This window comes from Sapajus apella, unplaced genomic scaffold (assembly GCF_009761245.1).
Source record: "Sapajus apella isolate SASKATOON/1434 unplaced genomic scaffold, GSC_monkey_1.0 scaffold129, whole genome shotgun sequence".
Taxonomy (NCBI): domain Eukaryota; kingdom Metazoa; phylum Chordata; class Mammalia; order Primates; family Cebidae; genus Sapajus; species Sapajus apella.
The window spans coordinates 2,312,454-2,318,815 of NW_022437069.1; the positions used below are offsets into that span (position 1 = coordinate 2,312,454).

General features: G+C 37.0%; 1 long non-coding RNA gene across 1 annotated transcript; it reads left to right on the top strand.

Annotated features, from left to right (window-relative positions):
• The first annotated feature begins 654 nt into the window (after positions 1-654).
• LOC116539452 lies at positions 655-1,717 on the top strand. The gene is made up of 2 exons (XR_004264053.1): positions 655-841; positions 1,542-1,717. It is a non-coding gene; the product is annotated as an uncharacterized LOC116539452 (long non-coding RNA).
• The last annotated feature ends 4,645 nt before the right edge of the window (positions 1,718-6,362 follow it).

The window sequence follows — 6,362 nt, forward strand, 5'->3', positions numbered from 1 at the left end:
TTCCTGGGAGTAATTATGCATGCTTTTATACTCTTTATTCTCTTCTGTTATAAATTCCTAACAGCAAATGACTGTGTATTTTACCCTTTCTTAATTTCATTGCTCATAGGGAATGTGCAATGTATGTGTCTTGACCATAATTTAGAAGGACTGATTGTGTTATTAAGAAACACAGTGTATCTGTATATCCGAATTTGCATTGTGTGTGCCAAGACATTTACCTGAGGCTCTATACTCATTCCAGTAATGTAGTTATTACTTAAAGCATCCCTAGAACTCTTCTTTGATCAGGTCAATTTTCCCAGGAAAAAGGGAAGTGCATCACTGTACTATGGTTATTTTGGTGGTGCCAAAGGTGATTCACTTCTGTAAGACACAGTTTTTGTGTAGTAATCAGGGCTAGACCTCACAAAGACCCTGGCATCATGAAAGCCCATCCTTGAGATAATTATACTTTATAAAACTCTGGGCTTTTTAAAAGAAATTTCACTTACAGCGGAAGACTTGTACACAAAATTCGTTTTTCAATTAATTGAGCACATATAAATGAATAGTTCTTAGATATAAAAATATTTGACAATAAATAAATTTGTAGCAGGGAAAAATTGGATTTTTCTCTGCCATTTTCTAAGGAGAATGGAATTGGATAGCGTGGGAATCCTTTGTTTTGTATTGAGCTCAAAGCCAACCTTTGTGTAATGACTTATTTTCCTCAGAGCTGAAATGCTGGCCCTGTGAAAGTAATGAGAAGCACAGTGGAGATAACTTTCTGAAGGGTGGAAGAGGCTGGAGCCTGTCTAGTGGGAGAAGGTTCCCAGGCACGTGAGAGGCCCAGAAACAGGTAAGAGAATAAATTGGCAATGAAGAGACAGGTTGGAGATGTGATTTATTTAAAAGTAAAATGCTGTGTGTTAGGTATCCTATGTCCCTTATTAAATCCTCAGTGAAAACTCAGTTTCATTTTGTTTAATGCAGAAAAGTGTTAAGGGCTTTTCTGAGGGTCGCGTGTGATGACCACAAGGGCTACTTCCCAGGAGAAAGTTATGTTCTATTTCTGTGCTGGGACCCCCACCAGATGGGGGTTGTGTACCTTCAGTTCTCCCTTCAGTTTCCATCCCTCTCCCCTGGAGCCCCTCACAGTTTGTCATCAGCCAAGTGAATTACCTCCTTCCCTATCAGTGCTGACTCATTAACTTTGGGGAAATCTCAGTGCAGGAATCTCTAGCCAAATCTTAAGAAACACTACAGCTGGCAAAACCGCAACTGATAAAATAAGTCTCACAGCAAATATAGGATTGGGGGGAAACAATGAAAGTGGCTTGGAATGCACGAGTGTCAAAAATAAATAAAAATTGTAGAAAGCCTCCATTTCCTCGAATAAAGCAAATTTCTCATGATTCTGAATCTGCTCAGGTAAGTAAATGTGTGTCTGCATCACAGTGTTTAGCTGCTAAGGTGATGTTGCTGCTGGACATTAAGTTCACATATCTGAACTTCAGTATCTTTTTAACTAGGACTGTCTCGTTTCATTCTTTGTTTAGATTGAGCAGCGGCAAGTGTTAGTGGTTAAGTGCCCAGATACCTAAGTTTTAAGACCATTTGAAGCTCAGCTCTGCAACGTATGATTCCCATGATCCGGGGAAGGATGAAATAATCTCTCCGTACTTCATCTGTAAATGCAGATAAAAATCGTCCATACCTGACAGAGGACTCAATGGATCAATGTAAGTAAAGAGCTTGGCCCAGTTGCCGATGCCAAGGGAAGCACAGTGTGTTTACTCTCCCTTTGCTTCATTTTCAGAAGATAGGATGTTAGTGCCACCACTGGCCTGTCACAGGTCATCTCACTGGTCAACAGTTGTTTTGGGGTCTGATGTCCTTCCACTCAGAAGGAGGATTGTGTGTAAGGAATTTGTCTTGGCACAACTCCACAACTGGCCCAGTGGCTTTTAATGCACAAAACTCTCCTCTTTAGTTACGCAGGCCTCAGCTCAGGACTAAGGATTGGCAAGTTTCGAGTTCTGATACTGATTTGTAACTCGTTCTTAATTGCTCATCCACATACGTTATAGTGCCATCTCTGGAAACTGAGAACAACCCCTGCGATTATAGTAGGAAAAATTTCTGTTGCCAAGAAGCGTAATAGCCCTAAATTAACATGGCCCAAGGGCATGAGCAACTTCATAATGTAAATGATGATAACCTGTAAAATTATTCTTTTTATTTTCTTCTACTTTTACTATAATAACAATCAGTTGGTCCAGAAGAGTAAAGAAGATACACACAAGGCTGTCAATGTTGTAAACATTTTTAGGAGGAGAAATCTAAAAAGAAGAAAAATGAGATAAGACACCTGTACTGCACGAAAATGATAGCAACATTTATTTAGAACAACAATAATCTTTATTTTACATTTTAGTATTTTTCTAAAAAGTTTTTATACATATGCCCATAGGCATAGTTTTTATAAAAACATAAATCCTGAACTTAGCATACATACCATTTTTAGTACAGTCTTTAATTATCTTTTTCACATATTTTCTTTCTGCACCTCAGTGAGTAAGACTCCCTGCTTCACATACTCTCTCAGTGCTTGTTAAAAGTGTTCTGAAAATATTCGTGTATATTTCTCTATGATTATAATGTCATAATTATATTCATATATAGACTTTTTTGGCCTTTGTTCTCTTAAACATTATTTTATATTTGCTTTTCTGAATCCTTAGTTCCTTAAATAATAAATTTTTTAAAAATCCTAGTTAACTGGACTCACATTAATTTATTATTATTTTTTAAATGCTGCATGGTGTGGATGTACAGTAATCGACTATTCCCATATACAAAAGCATTCATTTGGTTGACAGCGTTTCCCATTTCCATCCGTTTCCTATATTGTCCCCGCAAATGGTTATATCTTAGTCTATATCTGTTGCTATAAAGGAATACCTGAGGAAGGCTGGGTAATTTATTTTGAAAAAGGTTTATTAGGCTCATGGCCCTGCAGGTTGTACAGGAAGCATGGCGCCAGCATCTGCTTTGGGTGAGGGTTGCTGGCTGCTTCCACTCATGGAGGAAGGCAAAGGGAAGCTGGCTGTGCAGAGAACACATGATGAGAGGGGACAAATATTTTCTTCTTATTTTTATATAAAGGTGGTTATTGCTAACTTATAAATCTTATTATAAATTCTATTTTTTTTCAGTTCTGGAATTTTTGAGCAAGTAATGTTATTATTATGAAACAATCATAGCTCTTCTTTTACAGTGTTATGTACTTGAGTCTTTGCATTTTTAGAACCTCCAACTTAATGTTAAATTATCAGAGTTATTGAGGCTATCCATCTGACTTTTTATTTTAATTGTTAAATATTGCCCATTTAGGATAATATTTTCTGTTATCTTTAGTCATTTTATTTCATTTACCTCCTTCGTTTTTTACTTAAAATTTATTTAAAAGAATAATAAATTTTATCTAACATCACGTCAGCATTGAATTATTTATACATGTTTTATTCTTCTTTATTTTCTTAATATAATGTATTATGTAGATAACTTTCCTGATATTAACCATCCTGCTTTTCCTGGAATAAGCCTTACTTGGTCATAATGTATTATTATTCTAATAACTGCCCAGGATCAATTTTCTAATATTCCATCTGAACTGAGATTGTGTAGTATTTTTCCTTTCTGTTGCATCTTTATTATGTTTTGGCACTAAACTGTACACATAAATGAATTAGATAAATGCCCATCTTATTATCAATGGTTAGTTTAAATAACATTGGAATTATCTATCACTTAAAGATTTCATAAACTCAGCTAGAAATCCACCTAATCCTAGTGCCTTTTGTTATTCCTTCTATGGTAATTAGCCTATTCAAAAGTTCCCTTCCTATTGGATCAATTTTGGTAATTGATATGTTGCGAGGAAATCATCTATTTTGTTCAGGTTTTCAAATTTATTGCCAGAGAGCTACATGCTGGATGAAATGTTAATGGAAAATATAGAAAAAATATAATTCTATCCATAATGTTACTTAGTTTAAATTATATTTTTTGTACAAAATTGAGTATGTACATGGTCATGTATTGGATAATATGAATGAAAGTATTGAATTTGGGGATGTTATTTTTCCCATGAGTTTCTGGTATTATGATATCAGCAGTATTATTTTAAAAACAAAACATCGTACTTTAGTGGTTGATGTGGTTTGGCTCTGTGTCCCCACTCAAGTCTCAGGTCCAGTTGTTATCCCAGTGTTGGAGGAGGGCCCTGATGGGAGGTGACTGAATCACGTTGGCGCACTTCTCCTTGTTGTTCTTGTGATGGTGAGTTAGTTCTCAGGAGATCTGGTCGTTTCCAAGTGTGTAGCACTTCCCCCTCCACCCCGTCTCTCTCCTGCTCCACCATGTGAAGATATGCCTGCTTCTCGTTTGCCTTCTGCCATCATTGTAAGTCTCCTGAGGCCTCCCTAATCATGCTTCCTGTACGGCCTATGGGACTGTGAGTCAATTAAACCTCTTCTCTTTACAAATTACCCAGTTCCAGTTCTTCATAGCAAAGCAAGAATGGACTAATACAGTGGTTAAGAAAGGAGGTTGTGAATTTGGGCTGACATGGATTCAAAATATGGGTCTGCCAGGTGTTCACTGTATGAAGTGGACTCTTTACTGGAAGGCTTCAAATCTCAGTTTCCTTATTTGTATAATAAAATGGGAATAATAAGGGTGTCATCCTCTTAGGGTTGATGTAAGGATCAAATGACGTAATGCGAAACCTTAGCATAATGTCTGATATATTATTAACCTTTACTCATTGTTAGCTATCGTCATTAAAAAAGCACACTGTGGAGAACCTGATAGCTACAGTTTAACTTTCATCACAACTGATACCATTTATAATTCCATTTAGCCGTCTCTGCCTTAAGGGATGAGAGGGCCAAAATGAAGAGTCTGTGGTATATCCATTTTGTTATTATTAAACTTACAGACCCTGACAAGTCAAAAGTTCAGTCTAACCCAAGCTGATATGCAGAAAGACCTTCAGGCAGAAGTGTCAGAGTGGCAAAGAGCTGTAAGAAAATGCAGAAAAATGGGCCAATAGCAAAAAAGCTGGAGGATTTAGGAGGAGACAGCAGAGTGTCATTGATGGGATGAATTTTAGGCTTTTAGGATCAATTTTAGAAATTCTGTCTCCACCATTTACTAGCTGGGTCTTTGAGATTTAGTGTTCTCCCTTTTAAGATAGGGCTAATAATCACACTTGCTTCATGAGGTGATCTCGAGAATTAAATCAGAAGATGCATGGAAAGTTATCGAAATGTAGTATATACTCAATAAAGGTTTATATTAAGGGGTATCAAAGTGAGACAGACGGATAAAGACTCCAGATAATGCACGGAGTAGTAGAATGTAAGTTTCAAGATGGACTCATACTCACAGTCAGCAGGAGGAATGATGGAATAGGAATTCCTAAGTGGCCTAATTCTGAAATGAGTGTGAGAATGGAGAAAACAGTATAACACCAACTGTACTCCCCCTTCCTTAAACTCATGACTACATTTGGGAGAAGTTCATGTTGGTCAAGGGAATGGTATTCAAACTCCAACTGGATTTTCTGGATGTAGTTACAGTAATATAAGAACAAAAAGTGACCATCAGTGTGCAGACGTGCATTTAAAAGTGGCTTGTTGGAGAGTCTTGTCTGGTTGATTGGTGACTTTAACATGACACTGTAGAGGAAAGCAGCATTGATAAGAATAGATATTGGGGAAAGACTAGGTTGGAGAAAAAAAAGTGAGACCAGATGATTGACATACATTATGAATATTTTAAAGTTTGAGTTGACACTTTCATTGTAATTAAGAAATGTATATTATTATTTGTTGTGGAAGTTGTTATTGGTGTTTTGTTGTTGTCTTTTTTAGCAGGGTTTTTGAAAGTACCTGATTTTTATAGGATGGGAAAGGAGTTTATTATAGATGGAGGTCCAAGAGAACCATCTAGGGAAGCTATAGAATGACGTTTCTTCCTTTGGAGGCAAAGAGAACAATTTTGACTGATCAGTGAAGGACATACTTAAGCCAGTTAGAAAAGAACTTGCTTCCTCAAAGATTAAAGATATATAGGAAAAGAAGCCTTGGACTGGTCAGTTAAGCAGGCGAGAGAAAGAGAAAGGAGAGGTAAGAAGGCAGGGAGGAGAAATAAACGTGGCCACGAATGCTGAAACTCTCTGTATATTTGTAATTTGCCCAGTTTGCTTGATACTTGTACCTTCATCTTCTTCTTGCAGCTATAAAATTGCCCTAGCACTTTTAAGGCACAGCTGAGGGTGATGTGCTGGAGCAGATCAGGCGGGCAAGGAA